The sequence below is a fragment of the Coloeus monedula genome (genome assembly GCF_965178545.1).
Source record: "Coloeus monedula genome assembly, chromosome: 6".
Lineage (NCBI taxonomy): Eukaryota > Metazoa > Chordata > Aves > Passeriformes > Corvidae > Coloeus > Coloeus monedula.
The window spans coordinates 47,548,010-47,567,258 of record NC_138786.1 but is presented as its reverse complement, the minus strand read 5'-3'; the positions used below and the strand labels follow the sequence as shown (position 1 = coordinate 47,567,258).

The 19,249-nt window shown below is 40.6% G+C and overlaps 1 protein-coding gene across 9 annotated transcripts in view; it reads left to right on the top strand.

The window, feature by feature from the left end:
• The window catches only part of FOXN3 (forkhead box N3), a 212,251-nt gene that overhangs the window by 163,487 nt on the left and 29,515 nt on the right, over positions 1-19,249 (top strand). The window lies entirely within an intron of this gene.

Here is a 19,249-nt window from a genome sequence, read left to right as displayed (position 1 = left end):
TTTGTGATGTGGCCTTTCCATCAGAGGATAATCCTGGTTAGCACATGGTCCACATACCCATTGGTAGGAAGGGAAACTGAAAGCTGCTTCTCTCTACAGACAAAACATGTTCCGAGTTTCAAAGCTGTTACTTTTCTCTCACTCTCTCTGCGCACATAGGAGTGTTGCACCATCAAGTTTGATTCTTACAATTTTTTTACCTCATTTCACCTTCTCTGGGTGCAGTCACAATATATAAAGCAAACAATGAAGGGAATCTTCAGTAGGCTTTGTTTGAAAAGTTTTTATAATATTTTATTTTAAATCCTTGCCTCTATGTGAATAAAATGTAATTAAAGCAAGAGATGCATAGTAAATGGCGCCAATTCAGAAAAAACATTAGCTATATATCATGAAAGTTTTTATTTCTGAAAGCTCTAACTTTGTAAAAATATGGGAAGGCAATGGAAATAGAAGCCTGGTTGCACTGTAAGTAGTGCAGAAGTATTTTAGTAACTCTAGGACTAATGAGTAGAACATATTTTATTTCTTTTAGTTTTTTTCAAGTGGCATTAGTATTCCAAACAGCAAAATCCCTGGCTGGAGAATTGTAGAAATGATGATTGCTCATTAGCAAATAGAATACAGATGTTCTGTTCAGTTTGCCTGAGTGCTTCACATAAACACCTTGGGGAGTGACTGGCACAGAGTACAAAACTTGATAGCTTAACAGTGTGCTAAACACTTCGGAGCTGGCAATAGAGGCAGAAGCGTACCATGTAATTTTGTAAAATTTCATGTAATTTTTAATCATTTGTAGTGTTTGTGTAACGTGACAACTTTCATGTGCAAAGTGCGGGGGGAGAGGTGTTTCTACAGGCCTGTAATCAACACCAGAAACTAGAGTTGGGTCAACTCTTTGGAGGTCTGTTTGTGTCTTTTTGGTTGGCTTTCTACCTTCCGCTTTCAAAGGAGCAAATTTCCATCCCCCCTTGACGTCTGTGAATCTCGTATCAGTTGTACATCTTTTTATTTGCCTGACCAGTTGCCCAGAATTTCTTGGGCCTCTGAGATGGCATCTTTTTGGTTCTTTTCTCCTACATCTTCACGTCTCGGCTCCCTTTCTTTGGTTCTTCCATCCTCACCCCCACAACAATAATCCCAACAACGTTTTTATCATTTTAATTAATTTCTAATCATATATGTGCAGCAATTGTTTTCAAGGCTATATTAAATAAAGACTGGATTAATAACGCATGATTAAGAGCTTTCTGATAGTTATGTGTTATATCCCATCATGTTGCTAAATTCAATTTTCTGCCAATGCTAGCGGTGCTTAGGGAACAGCTGAAAGGGTAGATGCCCCATCTCTGCTCAAAGAGCCAAGTGAGTTAAGCTTTCCTGTGTCCCTTGCTCTTGGATTCTGCTCCATGCAGGATTTTTTAAGAGAGAGTTCCCTTTGAGTGAAGATGCAGGGAATTGTTTGGGTTTTAAAACTCATTTAAGAAATTATGAATCTTAGGCATACAATTGGATGGACTTCTAAAGGAAAGAGATTCCTAGCTGTGATGTTACTTTGGCCTCTTGCCATGATGTGCGTTTGTGTTGTACTTGTTTAGTTGCCAGAGCCAGCCTGGGAAGAAGCAGAATGAATTTTGAAAGTTTCAAAATGCATTTATTTTTTTAAAGAACATGTTGGTTCCAATGGGTTCTTTTGGGCTTTTTTGATTGGTTGGTTGGTTGGTTGGGTTGGGGTTGGGATTGTTTTGCTGGTTTTGTTGGGAATTTTTTGTGTTAGTTTTGTTTGGTGTTTTCACATTGGGTAAGAAGTCTTCAAATTGCTGCCGTAAAGGCGGGGAGCAAAACTGTGCTTCAAAGCACTATCTATTTCAGACTACAGCTGAACTACCATAAGCCTGACTGCCTGCTGCAGCTGTGCTGCAAAATCATTATGCATTAGTACATTCTTGGCAAGCAGTTATTAAAAAATAATTTTGTGGGGGCTTATTAGACCATTTAAGGTAGCTTTTCCACCTTAGTGGAAAAGTTCTCAAAGTATTAAACAGTGCTAGTGCTAGAAATTGATCACATGATACAAGTTAGAAGAAGGCATTGGACACCCAGAGAGCTGGTTACAGCCTCAGGGTTTGTTCTTGTGAGTTCCCACCGCCCATTTTGAGCAAACACTCGAAACTAAATGGAGCTTACTTGTGTTAGTTTGCCCTGCTGAGTTGAAAACAATCTGTCTGAATGTAAAAAACCATAGTAGGTATCAAAGTTATACCACTTCTAGAGGCAGAATCAAATTAAAATGAATGGAAACAAGTTGGATCAGCATGAAGTGATGCTGTCTGTAAAGAGTACCTTGCATTTCTATATCTTTTCACAGCCGTAATTGAGAGAAGAATATCGGGCAACTTCACTTACAAAGCTGCTGTTTGCTTCCTCCTATTGCCCTAAAGCAAACAAAACAGGCAGGCTCCCAATTTGGAATTTATTGAATGAACCCAAATCACTTATGTGGTGTTTTTAGCTGTAGTGGCAGCAAGGCAAAATAGGTGTGAAAATATTAGCCAAACAAAAAGGCAAAAACCTTGGCCCTCTTTTAAGGGTTTGGAAACCCATTCAGGAGTTCATCAGTTATTTGGGCTGCGGGGTAAAGGCATGTAGGAAGAAGCAAGCTAAAAGTAAAATGCTTCAGCTGTGAGTTGTGTAAGAATACTTGGGATAAAAATTTCAGTTCTAGTGTTAGCCCTTCCTTTCTGTTTCTGTTTCATTGCACCTTCAGTAAGTATTGAAAATCACATGAACAAATAACAAGGGTGTGAAGGAAAGCACGTTAAAAAAGAAAATTAATGACTGCATTAGCTTAATGACTGAGAAACTGTCCTGTATTGCAAAGAAGGTATATCCAAAACAGGTGTTAGTGGGGACATAAGGTTTCATATTCAATCACATTTTAAAAATCTGAGAAATTGTAGAGTTCAGGCCAACTACAGCAGTTATTGTCAGCCAAGACACATGCAGTAAGAGGCAGTCTTTACCTCAGAAAGCTTGCAGAGTGAGTACAGTACCAGCCAGGCAGCCTATGCAAAGGAGAAGAATTAAGTGTCATCCATTTGGAAAGGAGGATGAAACACATTACCTGAAATCACAGTGTCTGCTTGGAAATAGGATGTGAATTTGAGGCTGTGATACTCCCAATGTTTTTCTGGCACAGGTTTATGTCTAGTCCTGTTGGTCTTGGTAGACCTAGATACTGGTGAAGAATAATTGTTCCCATATATCTTACTGTAGGGTTCATCCTTGAATAGGGATCCAGGAGAGTATCCAGATGGATTGAGCCTTTCCATCACTGCCTGGAGGTCTGATGTACTTTACTCTGAAATTGATAAATGGAGTGGTAGAGAATTGTTCCTGTGATATGAATTATTCCCACTGTTATTAAATAATAAACATGACCACAGCGACCTACTCACTCTCTAAACTGGATTCCTTCTGTGGTTTAATCTTGGTAATGGCTTCATATTTGAACTACAAAATGTCATGGGTGAGCTGTGGGCTTCTGAAGACGGGGCAGCAGAAGGAAGGTGGTGGATTGATACCATATCATGTGTATCATAAACGAAGGTAGTAAAAAGCCTCAGGAAATTACATTTCTTAAATAATGCAATCAGAATTGCACTTAGACAGAGAAGATTGCTTTGTATTTACTAGCTGTGTTTACTGCATTTTCTAATGTGCCTAAGGAAACTTCAGGAAGTGGAAAATGGAGTTCTAGACCTGAATCTGTACAGTTACTTTTGGGAATAACACAGAAAAATGAGCGAGCTTGACTTGCTACACAGCAGATGCCAGGGTTATATGATGTGGAAGGAATTTTTTACTTTTAAACCCTTTCATGATGACATGCAGGGGAGAGGAAGGAGGGGCTGACATAAGTGCCCTTAGGTTTTTTAACCTCTTCAGTGCTCTGAATCCAGAGATAGCAGTTGATTCATGTAAACACAGCCTGTCTTCATAGGTGGACTCTACCAAAACAATAATTAAATACAGTGTATGTTTCTGGATTAGAGCTAAATGGGAACAGAAAATAATACTATTTATTCTGTGGTTTAAGGCCACACTGCTATAAACAGAAAATGCTACAAGTGGAGAGAACTGAATTTGCATGAATATAGATGGAAAGTACAGTGTGTCTTTTTTGGTATTTATGTATTATTTAAAACAAGTTTAGCAGACTATAAAGCTTTTGATTATAGTCAGCTTGTGTGTTCTGCTACATTGTGCAGCATCTCAAAATAAAATGGACCAGCAGTTGTTTACAAAAGCTAAAGACTTTCAAGACCAAGCTCATGGGAGGAGCAGATGGTATTTGGGCATTGTGTTGTAGTATTGCAATCCACTCAGTGCAGTGTTGGGCTGATTCATGGAGTTCCATTTGCATAGGCATCCTAGTGAGAGTTTGAATGAACTTGTCTTTTGTGCTGTCTTCAGTAAATGCCATTGACTGCTGCTATATTTAAAGAAAGTGACAAGAGTGTATCATAGCCTTTATTGAAATGAACCAGTGTTCTTTGCAAGCAGTGATCCTTCGGTTCAGGAGAGCTTTTCTGTATTAGCTGTGATAAGGTGAGGAAGCCATGCGGGTAAGGTTCGGCTGCAGGTGTTTGGGATGGGATCACAGAGGACTGTTGATCCCCCATGGAGTGCAGACAGCCCAGGTGTGCTTCTGAAGGGCAGTGTGCTGCCTTGGTACCACATGTCAGTCCAGGATCTGCTTCATTGTGCAACTAAAACTCCTGCAAAGAGAAGTGTTCTCACAGCCCTGCAGACAGGGTGCTGCCCCCCACCACCTCCCCTTCCCACACAGTGTGTTGGGGTGCTTGAAAGTTTCAGTTGGACAGGAGGGGAATGTTTTCTTCTGTAATTTAAAGGGGTTGAAAATACTTTCTTGCCAAAGGGAGAAAAAGGGAAGGAGGGTGGTGGGCTACGGTAAAGGGGGCACAATGTGAAACCTCAGGTGACAAGGTCTTTGTGGGGTTTCTCTTTTAGGCACTAATAAACCTCAGGATGACTTAATATTCAAAACCTGTTGAACCTGTTGGCAAGAACAGAGCCTGGGATCCTCATTGCAGAGGGTTTGTTTGTTGCTACTGACTGCATTTCAATTGCCTAGTGATAGTGTTTGTTTTCTTGGAATTTGCTTTCTTGTGCAATGTTCCAGCAGTCCTGACTGCAGCCCTGCAGAGGTGGAGTTGCTGTGGGCCAAGGTACGGCAGGGCTGCAGGCACCCCACAAGCCCAGCCCTGCTGCCAGGAGGGTAACAGCAGAGAAGTGTCGTGGCTTCAAAAGGGCTGAACGTGAGAAACGGGGGGAAACTGCAGTTGCTTCCTACTCCCACTGGCAGGCATGGTTGGCATTAAACCCGTTGCTTTTATAGGAACAGGCTGACCTACTTATTAAGGCATTGTATTTCAGTGTTCAGCTATGGCTGTCTGCCCCAGAAGGGTTGTGTTTCCAACCCAGCGATGTCCCAGCCTTCTGGGAAGACTTGGACAAGGCATATTGATGTGTCTGTCCGGTGTGGGGAGCTCTGGTACCACAGCAATGGGCACCACATCTTATCCCCATGGAAAAAGGGGAAAAGCCTGCTGAAAGAACTGATATATGCCCATGAGGAACAGTAAAATACAAATAAAATCGGAGAGGATGATATTTAAATGTTACAAAAGGTTTTGACAAGGAGTGTGTTTTTGATTGCATTCTGTGGGGTAGAATAGCAAGCCATTTGCAGCAATAGCTGTGGGTATGCTTGGGGTATCTTAAAGGAACACTGTTTTGCCAGCTTGTGAAATTTGGAAGTGATTGTAGTTAGCTGCCCTTCCCTAGCCACAATCGTAAAGCACGGGGAAGGGTTGGTTTGTGAAGAACAGATACAAATCAGTGAGCTGGGAGACCACCAGACGTCTCTGTGGGGTCAGGGTGGAGCTTCCTCTGCATGTGGTCAACTGATGGCTCTGTGTTTATGTCAGATTTGTGCATCTCATGTCATGGAGATGATGGCATCAGCCATCATGGGAAGCAGTCCTGCAGTTCTTTCCAACCAGAGCTTTAGACTATTATAGCAAATCCAGATTTCTGTGAGCAGCTGTCAAAAGTGTAGTGGTGGATAAGTTGAGACAGCACTAAAAAATGTCCTTTCTGCATCAGACCATTATTTCTGCCTCTGCTCTGGGAGCTTTTCATTTTTTCAGAGCTGCTGGATGTCATGTTGCTACACCAGCAAGAAGTATCTGCACCATCCATCTGTAACAGTGAACTTAGATTCTCTCTGCTGCTCTTACTGGAATACATACACTTACATGACTTTAGAATAAAAAACTGATTTGCTGCTCTGACAGGACCTCCCCAGTTATTAAAAATTTTTTTTCTGCTGTTTTTTATAGAGGCTCTTACGAATATATCTGTTAAGTTTCCATCGTGGAAAACTGAAATAGTTGTCCAAATAGTCAAAGCTTTCCGAGAGATTTCCTCCAGTTTTGCCCCTGAAAAGCTGTGATGTCCTTCAGTATTTGCCATGTAGGCTTGGCTTTGAGAACCATGGAAGGAGGAGTTCTTGTAGACATGCTCCACCAGAGTGTTATCACAGATTTTGCAAAATGCACTTTTCTGCCTTTTGTGCTTTTTCTCCAGTACCTTGTACTTACATGCATGTCTCTTTTTCTTTAATGTACACATACACCCTTGTCAAACTACTTAATCTAAAAGTTTTGAAAGAAAAGAGAGAATTTCTGTGTTTAAATTCTTGAGAGGCAGTCTGCTATCATAACGATAGAGCTGTAGGATTATTACCCAGAGATACAAAATGACAGACATCATAGTTAATACTCATCAGCATCCTTTCTAGCAATCTCAAAACAGTCCCATCAGTAAAAAGCCTAAGCAAGCTGTGCTGCATTATCATGATTGAAGGCCAGATCAGATTTGATGTTGCTACCTGACATGAGTAGAAAATAAAGTTTTCCCACTTCTAAAACTAACTTTATAAATACACTCTTTGTTACATTGCAAATACATCTTCACACTTCTATTAAAATACCCACTAGTGACATGAAAACCAACCTCAAACACGTTCCCAGATACTTTGCCTTGAAAATAAAAGGAAGGGAGCTGCTTACCTTCATCTCTGGTAAAGGAAGATGTAGCTCACTGCATACCCAGCACTAAGAGTTTGCGGGTTTATGAATTCCATTCCAGGCTCTTTCCAGCGAATATCAGGTCTAGCAACACTGATTTTTAATCAGGCATAATTACCACTCTGAGTCTTCTTTGAAACAAGTGACTGTAAAGCAATTTTAAGGCTTTACACTGTTTTCCATAACTGTATTATAGTGTACAATAGCACTTCTTTTTCTACTCTAAGGAGTCCTGTAACTATCAGATCTGTAACTTCGCTGGAATTTCACTGACAATTTTGCATAAAATAGAAACATCTTCATCGATATATTTCCAAAGGAATAATATTTGTGGCTTTTATAACAAAAGCCTTACAATTCTACAGTGTATCTCCATTAGCATTTGTTGTACTGGATGAAACGTTGGACCAGATTTATGAATAATTGTTTCTAAATCAGGGCATCAGGTATTTGAAAGGGGAAAAGGATCCCTATAATGTTTTCAGTTCTGTTCCTGACTGTGTGCAGGACAGCTGTTTGCTGTAAATGATGGCACTAAAATGAAAAATAAATCAGAAGTTTTTTTCTTTTTGCATTTGCTTTTCTGGGGGTTTGCCACCCTTTCCCTTTGAGATTTCCTTATACCCTGCTGGAGACAGGAAGGAGAGAAGCAGGGAGATTTGGAGTAGGAAGGGAAATCTTCAACAGGCACACTGGGAAGCTTAGCAACTTTTCACCTTCTGGAGGAGAGGTGCATTGGGAGGGCCTCTGTACAGAGGGCTAGTGGGTTGGTGGGTCCATGTGGCACTCCCAGGAGAGGGCAGGCAGTCATTGAAGATGAGTACACAGAGATGGGAAGGGGACAAGGCAAATGTGTTCTCTCTGGTTTGTTTTGTAGTAATCAATCTGATTACCCAACATTATTAAGATTCGTTTTCCCAGACAGCCCATGTTTTGCTCTCAACAGACACTCAGATCTGATGCACAGATCATGGTAGTAAGTTGATTTTGCACTGGCAGAGGTAGTATGAACTGTGTGCTGTATGTATATGAAGTAGAACTCCCTGAAAGGCCAGAGAGGTGCCTTTTTGCTGCACTGACAAGATTGCAGAAACTGCTGCTTAAAATCAGTAAACCATCTCTCACTAGAGTTTGTTGGAATTCTGGAGTACAAAAGGAAATGGGGAGCTTCTTCTCTATTTGGTTATAAACACAAAGTTGACAAGATGACTAAATACTTAATACAAGCAAGCTCCCTGTTTCTTCATGGCAACTTTTGCCTTGCCACCCACTTGGAGCAAGGACTGCTCCTTCCCACCAGAGACATGGCTGCTTGCTATCAGGAGCTGTGTTTGGTGGGCTGCAAGGAAATGAGATCTAGCACCGTTGAAAGGTGTTTTCTTCTCTGGCCTTATTGCATGCCCATGAGAATTGTGCAGAACATGCTTATGATTCTTGTTGATGAAAGCACTCATCCGTTAGGAAACTGTCCTGAGCTATAGCTAAGCTGCCCAGCTGTTCTAGCTGGGGGCTGAGCCCTGCAGGATGCTGGTACTCTGATCCTCTTCCACAGATGCTACTCATTCTCTGGCGTAAATATACATATAAGTGTTTTCCTGGATTACAGAGACAGCTCTCACTACTTTCTGGATAAAGCTTCATTTATTTAGTTTTTAAATTTTTTCTTAATGTCCCACAACTCATTTTAGGCATGGCTTGTACACATGATCAGTTGGGTCCTTGTTCAGCATAAAGAGAAGGGGATGAGAGCCTCCTAGTTTACTCACTCCATTTTTTGCAATAAATACTCTTTACATCTTTCAGCTGATGAGCTGAGTCTGCAAAAGAATTCTGCTTGTGTTCTGCCCATTTCTTACTACTTTGGTAACATTACCTGTCAGCTAGTGGCCATTCAGAATTCAAGGAGTGTGAACACAATCATTCATAGCAAATCAGAGGTTAGCAGAAGTGGAATCCTGTGTGTCTCCTTCATTTTAATTAAATTAATCAAAATGTAATAGATAATAGTAAAAAGTTATTTCAACCATTTTGGCTAGAAAGGAGCATTGTAGTAATCAATCTGATTACCCAACATTATTAAGATTCGTTTTCCCAGACAGCCCATGATAGTTTACCAAGTTAGAAGCATCCAAGGGGGACTGTAAATGTGACTTAGCAGCAAAGTCTTGTCTTAGTGCTTTCTCTTTAGACTCTCAAATCAATTACTCTTGCCACATTTGAGTTCATAACATTTCATATTTCCTCTGCTTTTGAAATGCTTAAGTAAAAATGCCAGTGATGACAATATTGAATTTATATGTTTGCTAGTATATAGTATAGATGGTGCTAAATTAACATTACCAAAGTGCTTAGTGGAATATCTGACATGCATATGCAACTGAATTCAAGAAAAATGTAGGTGAAAACAATTTTGATAGGTTTTTTCAGGTTTGCAGCATATCTTCTATAAAATCTCTTCCATTAAGTATGGAAGTAAGAAACAAAAAAACTTTGATAATTAGGAAGCAATGTTTAGTCTAAACAAATGGTGTTGCAGTTCTTTTAAATAATTCCTATTCTTATGTATGCTGTTTAAGCTAAGTTAAAGCCCCAGCCTAAGGCTGGCTCATTTCTCTGTGAAGTCTCTTCAGTGTTCAGCCTGTGCTCACCCTGTTGCTTTGATCAGAAGCTTTCGCTAAAACAAGCTAATGTGGTTTCACAATACTGACTGTTGTAATTTGAAAGTAATTCTGCTACTTCATGGATTCTCTTGTAGACATCAGCAGTTAGACTGTCAGGATCTTCAAAGCCTATTTTTGTTTTCATATTTCATGATAACAATCCTTCAAAAATGGCATTGAATATTTCCTGCACTGCCTTACCATTGGCCTGAGTCTCATCCCTCAGCCTGCTTGGGAAGCTCTCTGGAAAAAAAAGTCAGAAGGCCCTAAATACTAGATTTCTGCTCTTCTGTCATTTCCTTTATTTGAAAATGAAAGAGGTTTAAAAGGAGTATTGCAGGAAGAGTGGAACCAGTTTTGCAGATGGTGGCGGTGTTGCTGTCTTCCTCCATTGATTGCCCTCAGAGAAGCAGAAGAGCATCTTGTTCCAGCCATGTTGAACAGCACTCCCTGTGGAGAGTGCTCAGTCATCATCCACGTCAGAAGTCCTTAGGATCTCTCCATGTACTGTCTGGGGCTGGCTCGCCGTAATGCAAAATGATGACTGTCTAGTGCTCTGACGGAAAGTAGACCTTAGTAGGCTTCTGTGTGGGTAAGTTTGTGTCTAGTCCTGTTGGTGTTTGGTAGGGATACAGTTGCAAAAGATTGGCAAGGGAGACAGAGTTGCCCCAGCAGGGTTTTCCAATGTTTTTAATAATGGGTTTTCAAAACTAGTAATTTGATTTGTTGATTGATCAATTGATTGATGGATTATACTAATGACTGTTTGTTCTCAGTCTTAGGGAGAAGGGAAGTAAATGGTACAGACTTTGATTTTTCTTCTTGTGTAATATGCATGCTTGACTGGTACATAACTACCAACAGAAAGTAATCTCTTCTCTCAGGTGTGACTTTACTTGAGAATTAGCACTAACACACCTTCATTTATCCACTGGGGATAAATCCACTTCATTTGTCCTCCTGGGGAAAAAAATCACCTAATCTAGAATTGGAGGACATGCCTGGGCTGACTGTATGGCACGGAGTAGAGCCCCAGCAGACTCTGCCTTCCTGTCTACCTGCTAGTTTGTCATGCTTATCCTGGCTTTTTTTAACATACTTCTGGTGACAGTTCTAGCTGTCCTGCCTTCATCCACACCTTGAAACCCAGGATTGTCCAGCATACGTCAAAATGGGAGCTGTTGGGCTTGCAGCCAATTTTCCCAGCCTTTCCTAGGTTCACAGAGAAGTCCCTGTGCATAGACCTCCCTAAGCTGTGGGCTAGCGTCCTTTCTCTCTGGTTCTCTCAGTCGCCCATGTACAAGGCTCTGCCTGCTGGCACCTCTCTGCACCTTCCTGCCTGGATCCGCTCCACTGTCTTGCAGAGGAAAGCAGAAGAGGAAAGGTGAGAGTTTGAACAGGAATGGAGTAGGCATGGAGTGCCATAGTAGGAGAGGTGACATCACTTGCAAACCAGGTCTCACAGAGCTGGCCCACTGACTTTTCTTCATAAGTGCCATGGTTCCAGTGCTACTGGAGTAGCTCCTGGCCAACTCGTCTTCATTGCACTGGGAGTCTGCTTTAAATGCTTAAGGCTGCTGCCTGGGCTCAGGCTGGTACCATATGACAGCTGTGGGCTCACATCACCATTCCGCATTGGTATGAGGCTCCAGCTCAGCAATTGTCCCCTCCAACTGCAGACAGCCACTGATCTTCAGGCATCCTGCCTGAGTTGAGCAGCTCAGGGCACAGAGCATGCTGGAAACTGATAGGCATGGATTCTGTGTGTCCATAGCACAGCCCCTAAGCTTATTGCAAGTCAGCTTTGACATGAAGTGGTGCAAGGTCCACTCCTGCAACGTCAGACATCATCCTGGTGCTTCTGCAGGTTTATGTAGATAAGCCTTTGTGCAAATAGGCTTTCACTGGCATAGTTTCTTCATGGCTGTGTTTTGTACTCTTTCCCTCTCTGTCATAGAGTTTTGCAGAGAGCTTACCTGCCCTAGAGGAGCAGTTTGGAAGGCAGCTTCTGAAGAGTCCCTTCCCCTGGGTCACATTGTGAGCCGCAACACGCTGTAACTACTTCTGAAAATTCACATGCAGACTTTTGCTTTGTTTCAGCTCCTGTTAGAAGAGTTTTCTAGAAGTGTTCTAGTTGCTAGTTTTGTCTTCAGCCGGTGTTGACTTAATAGTTCTTCTACCTTGCTTTTTTTACCCTTGTATCCCATGATTACCTCATATTGATAGTCTGACTTCCTCTCTGCCTTTGTTTTGCTTAACTGAGCAAGCCAGGCTCTCTGCTTTCTTCCCTAAAGTCAGTTTCCATGTTGGTTCCGTTGTCCAGCTTGTTTCTTTCCGGTTTTTGATCTTATTTTCAAAGACTGCATCTTCTCTGCTTTTCTCCAGATACAGGTTTGATCTAGGTGTTGGCGCAGTGACTTGCAGAAACTGCAGCTTTCCCCAGGCTGAGGTCTAGAGTTCTCGGTCCAGTCTGTTTTCCAGAGGTTCCACAGGAAGAATTTAATTCATCAGAACTTGCTCTTTCAAAATAATAGATCTTAAACAAAATTAGGCTTGCTGTTATCCTTCCCACTTAATCTAAACTGAATCGCTTCATGGTCCCCTGTTCCAAAGTCATCCTCATTATTTAAGATAAAGAGCAGAATATAATCTATTCTAGTTCATTCAGCAACATGGATAAAGAAACTTGTCAGCTGTCACATCCAGGAATAACTGGTCTTACCATAGTTAATAGCATCTGTTCTCCAATCTGTACTGTGAAGTTGGTCTCCCTTGTTGAGTAATTCCCGTTTCTTGAATGATGCAGAGCTCTGTCCAGGTCTATATCTGGTGTAAGAAGTCAAGAGCAGACCCAGAGTCTGTCTTAGCATATCTTCTTTGACCATCTGTCCACAGCATTTCCAAACATTTTCTTTTTTATTCTGTTTCCAAAGTATACTTTTTCTTAATTGCATAACAGTATCCTACCATATAAAACCTGTATTTCTTTTCTTTGAAAAGCACAGACCTTTTGACACCTGTTTCACTAATAATTGCTGTTCCACCCTGTTTGTGAATTTTCCTGTAATAGCACTAGTGCTTCGAGTTCCTCTTCCATTATGGCAGTCTGCCTGTGTTATTAGCACACAGCTATTTTAGCTGCTGGATTTTTTGCTCACCTTTTCTGCTCTTATTTTGGTTTTAGACTGCATTTGGCTCTTACACTATATACAGTGCTTTCACTGGCAGTGTCACATGCCTGACCCTTTTCTCATCATTAGCGGCAATTTTTTTTTCTTCAAATCCCTGAAATACCCTCTTCACTATTGTTTACATGTTTATCTGATATTTCCCCCTTTGCTTTCTGGATCCTAAAACTACTGGGGAATTTATGTTCACCTCCCCAGGCCTTCCCTTGCTGTGTTCTTGGTGTGGATTGTGCCGTGGTTGTTCCAACAGTTGGGATATTTGGGTGAAGCCCTGCTGAAGACTCACCTTGTAATGAAAGTATCCAGAAGCCAGCTTTTCCTTCAGAACTGTAGTGGCTGAGGCAGGAGGACTGGAGACACTTCCTCAAGGGTCACTCAGACTAAGGGAAATGCATTGGGTCTTTTCCACCTGGCATGTCCTGCACTTGCTGGACTGAAAGCGGTACTTGGTTCTCAAGGCCTGGTGGACACAAATGTGTTTTGAAATAGCAGTGAGAAGGAAATGAGCTTAGAAAAACACTGATATGGGACAATATGGAGTATGATTTCTTTGGTCTTAAATGGTCAGAGTTTTGTAAGGGACTTCCTCCTGATCAGAATTTTATAGAGGACTTCCTCCTGCCAGCCATCCTCCCACTTTGCTGGAAAAAAAACCTATTGTTAGCAGCAGGGACATTATGAAAGCTTGAGCAATGATGACCTTGATGTCCCAGAGATAACACACATCTGCATAACTGGGTACAAAGAGCATGTGTGTTTATGTGTATGTGTATTCTTCAGTCAAAAAAAGTATGTTTGCAACCTGTAAGGTTGCAACGAGTTACAGCCCTCATAATCACATCTTCCACTGTAGAAGCTGAGGCTGCAGCAGTCAGTTCAGAAGATGGTTGAAATTCCTGATCACAAATTAGGTAAGTACATGATGGAACAGCAAATTGTTTCTCTCTTCTGTGCTAGTTCACTGGCTAGTGTTTTCTCTAGCTGATGTTTTCTGTTCAGTACTCCAAGCTGCACAGGCTGGATGACGTCAAAAAACTTTACTGTTGCGTTTGTGATTGGTAAATTTTATATTCACATCCGTCTGCACTGAAAGTTAAGCTTGCCAGTAATGTGCATCAAAATGAAAAAATAATTTTAAAATACAGGAACAAAACCAAAGCAAAAATCTCCACCCTGTTTTTAAGCAGAGCATGTGCTTTAATATGTCATCTTTATGTGTAAGATGTATATCTCATCTCTCTTTAGTCAGGTGTCTCTTAAAATATTTTTATTTTGCACTGGTAGAATGACTATCAGTGTTGTGAGTCTGTCTTTAAAGAGGTGAATGATCTTAATCTTTACTCCTGAGATGGAAAGTTAGGGTGCTTTGGTTTCCTACAGCTTTCTAAATGGTAGATGAACCTCTTTGAGTTTGTGCATGTATAAGACCTTCTGTAACTCTTTCTACTATCATTCTTTTTATTAAAGCTAGTATTTTTAACAAGAAAATATTGTAACTGTTTGGTTTACAGTTTTTAATTTCTGATAAAATGGTATTGTTAGAGAATGGAAATCGTATGTGATGCTTCATGACAATACAAATGTAACAAAATAGAGGAGCAGGAAGGAGGTTTCTGTTACAAATATTCTGTATTTTTTAAAATTAGATCTGTCAGGGTACTTGTGCCATAGCTTACTTGGCAGTGCCGGAAATGAACTTAAATAGGAAAAACTGTTAGTTCATTTAGACCTGTGCCTTTCTTCTTCTTCTATGCTGCATACTAGATCCGTTTAAAGGAGTGGGAGATGCTCCACTGTGACTTTGCATTGCTAATGAAATTGCTTCCTCCTGGCCTCTATTGTATAACTTCCAGAATTCTCATGTGTGGTCTTTCATGCACTGTTGTTGAGATATGAATATAATTTCTTGTTTCTTCCTAAGATCTTGGTTCTGAATCCTACTGGTTTACTGTACACTTCCACAAGTATTCTGTTTATTTTAAGAGAACTTCTCAGCCTTATTTAAATACTTCAGAAGTGGACTCAGTGGCATCCCACACCAAGGAGTTTGACAGAGTTACAGTACTTACAATTCTCTTCAGGTATTTCTTTCTGTCCTACACATTGCAACTTTATTTTAACAGCTGTATTCCTATTCCATCATTAGGCAAAATAAATTAAAAATAGAAAAGAAAAAAAAAAGAAAAGAAAAAAGCAAATGGGAAAAAAAGCCTCTACTCTGTTCATTATTCTCTATGTTTTTGACCTGACTCATACCAAGGTTAACCATCATGATGTGGGAAGAGAAAAGGCACTTCTGTGAACAGATAAGTTAAACAGGGGCAAGCTGCTATTTTCTCTGTTGCAGTTTAATAAGCCTGAAGGTAAAAGATGGAAGACAGTGTTGCTTTTGCATCATTTTTCTGCTGATGAAAATTGAAAATATCAAAGAATAAAATCACTTTTAAAAGTGTAGGAATGGGCTATGCTAGAAAGTGAAGCAGGGAGTGGGTTAAAAGACTGATCTTGTAGGCAAGAAATAATCTGAACTTCTGCCTTTTGAGTACAGTGGCACTAGGTTTTAGGCATTCCATCTACAGTAGGGACATACAAATGGGAAAAAGCAGTGGAGGATGCTGAGGCAGGAGTAGAATGGGCCAAAAACTAGCATACTGAATGGTAAAGTGAAATACTTTGCAAAAATAGTTCTATTCTAGATGTAGTAACTTTAAATTAAAAGAAGATCTTATAAATTCCTTCCTGATGAGATAACATGGCTATGGTTGTAGTGTACAGATGGTGCAGTTTATTTACTAACTACATTTTTACTTCAGTTGGCAGTAACGTTTTTTTAATACCTAAATATACATCTTAAGTGCCTCTCTCTAGGCATCTGTGCTGGAAAATTCAGGCCGTGGTTGGTTTGAACTGCTTTAAGCTGCTATTTTCTTTAAAACCTTACAGTATAGCTGTAAAGATAAATATCCTCTAGTGAAACCAAGAGGGCACTATGTTATCCTAATTTTTATTTAATTGGAATGGGATGGATTTGAAGGGTTTGATGAAACCAGATCAAAGTTTGAAATAATATCAAAATAATATGAATTACTATAAATCACTTTCTCTCTCTGTGAAATGAACTTGGATCGGAGATCACAACATATAAAACAACAGCTGTCACATCTGGCTTTCTCAGGTACATGTTTGATTTTAATTATTTTTTGTGAATTCTGGAATAATGAGTCTGCTACCTGAGGGCTATCATCTGCATTGCTTGTATGTAATCTCATGCTAAATATTTCATGCCTGCCATTTCTCCACTTCACATGTCTGTGCAAGACAGATTCTGATCTATACAGGTAACATGCAAAGCGAAATTTGGCTCAAAGTACATCTTGACAATATGCAAGTATATAATTCCACAGAGTGATAAACTGTAGGTTAATTTTTCAGTGAAAGAACTAGGTGCTGTTTGCAGATTTGGTGTTCACTGTTGAACACTGCTGACAAGGGGCATGAATCTAAAATGCAGCAAACAGAACTGCTATGAGGTTCATACCTCATAGCAGTTGGTATTATCTTATATAATCATTGATTTTATCTTCATGAAAAGAAGTTTTGTGTTTGAAAGCAATGCTGGCAAAAACACCAGTAGGCTCACACTGCGAGGGGAGGTACTGCAGCTGTAGTAGAATTCCAGCCCCTTGATGGCTTTCATGCCTTACAAGTTCTTGTAAGTGCTTAAGGTTTCTCTTCCAGGTCCTTTCTGGTACCTTGTGATGGACCCTTGGTGCATGAGGGACCAAGTACTGAAACTTCAGATTGTAGCAGAGTGTGTAGCTGTACAGCAGTTGTTCATCAGGAAGAACTGGGGCTGCTAGCAATTTCTGTCATTATTTTCTTGTCACTCTCCAGTGTTGCCTGTTTGAGACTTTGACATACTTCTTTGTACAACACCCACAATCCTTACTTTTCTTCATTGTTCCTTCCTTCCCTCATTCACAGGGAAGGCTGGACATCCTCTGCTTTCCACTGGCAAAAAATTAACAGTTGATGTATGCAGTCAGTTTGCCATTTACTTCAATTAGCAAAAAAATGAACCAGAATGCATTCATTTAAATACTTAATTTTCTATGTTCCAAAACTTTGTATGTAGTTATTTTTAACCTGGTTTCCTAGGGAAAGATGTTCCTGCAATCATATTTCACTAACCACCCACTGTTAATAACTTCAGGAACCTTTGTGCTGATCACAGACTTCAGGTAGGGCAGAGATCTCAGTTCTGAAATCCACAGCTTCATAAACACAGGCCAGGTAGAAGGGACAGGATCCAGTTACCAGCTGGTGGGGATGCAGCAGTAAACAAGGTCAGCCCTTACTGCTACAAATGAGAGAATCCACATGGAAGAGACTTCAGAAGGATGGCAGCTGTGGGGAAAGGGCCAGGGTCAGCATGGGGGCACTGGTGGGAACCGTCAGCCAGAGCCAGAAGTGCCAGTGCCAGCAAAGGGCCCTTCAGTCGCTGCCTTTGGTGCTGCTCCTCATGGCTACTTCTTCGCTCTTCTTGACAATCTGCTCAGGAGAACGCCTCCAAATTGTGAAGGCAAATGCTGCAAAGGAACGTGCCAGCTTTTCAATCTGCCCTCAGTTGTTGCCTTCTGCACCTCTTTGTGTGGGCTCAGACAGCTGCCCCTTGGCCCTTGTCTCACATGTGCACCAGCCCCTCCTTTTTCTTTTTTCCTTACAGTAGGAAAACCCAAAGCACATTTTCCTGGATCCTGCTGACACAACCCTTCGTGCAAGCCTCTAAGCTCTCTTAACCTCTGCCAGGGTATTATGGAATAGCTGTCTGGTTTCTTCAAGAATATACCAATAGAAACAGAGCTAGGCACCACAGCAGGCGTGGATGGGCTGTAGACATGGCCACGCTTCGGGAGACAGCTGCTGCAGATGCAGTCCTGTGTTGTGAGCAGCTCGTGTTCATATCCTACGTCATTGCAGAAACACGGTGTTACCGTTAGTGGTCCAAAGGCTAAGAAAATGCACCTTTCAACAGAAACTGGTTGCATCAATTTTATCTCAAATCACAGAGTTTGTTACACTAACAAAACCTGAAGTCATCGGGAAATATGCTTTTCCTAGTTGTGTTCTTTTATTCTTTCAGCAGAAAAATTAGCATTATACTGCAATGTCATCCAGCGAAGGCGACCATATTTGAATGAAAACAAAAGAAAATTTAAGAACAGCCAATAAATACTGAAGTTGGCTGTATGAATTATGATACACTAGATTCAACTTCTAACAATCTCCTGATTTTATGGTATAGAAAAGAGGGAAGATTTTTAGTTTGATTTGTCTTTATTTCTCAGGCTTCTTTGCTCTTTTCTCTTGCTTTTAAACATTAGATAGATTATTCTTCTTTAGTTTGACAGCACGCACTTGCTGTGTGGTGTGTGGATCCAGTCTTGCAACATGGCACGTATTTGGGAACTAAGCTGTTTGGAAATGGCACTTTCAGCATAGATTACTGCAGCAGGAAGGCTGCTTTTGAGGTATTTTCAGACTTGAAGATGAACCTAAGTTGGTAACGCTGCTTTTTCTTTGGAAAATGTTGACCTGTCCAGAAGATACAGGCACCTTTTATAGTAAGTCTGCTGCTTCTGCTTCAGCTTTATTTAGACACCTGCTACACTGTTTCTCTGTTTACTGTTTTAGGAATTAAATAATAGAGTAGAAGCCTTTAGAAGAGTGTTTGCAGCTATTCACAGAAAAGTGGTACATACTTAGACTAATAAAAAGTTCCTTTTTTAATTCACCAGTCAAGTGAATTTCTGTTTGGCTTAAGCAGATTTTGAAATCCTGTCTACGTCATTTGTATTGTTAATAAATTACAGGGCTTCATACCACATCACAGTCCTGGGAATAGATTTGAAATATATAAAGACCAAAAATACAGATATTTTTTAACAGTGCTATGTAATTTTCTGTCATAATAGCCCAAATAAAGTGCCATGAAGCTAATAGTAGTAAATGAATTTTTTTGGTATGTGATTTGGTATAAATACTGACAAGCTGAAAAAACCCCCAACCCCAAACAACAAATGCATACTCATTAGTCATTCAGTTTAGCAGCACAGAGGCAGCAGTCAGCCAGGGTGTGCGTTTTTATGTCTGCTTCAATTGCACACTTCATTTATTTGGACATGGCATAGGCAGCTTTCTCTGTCACACAGCATCACTGCAC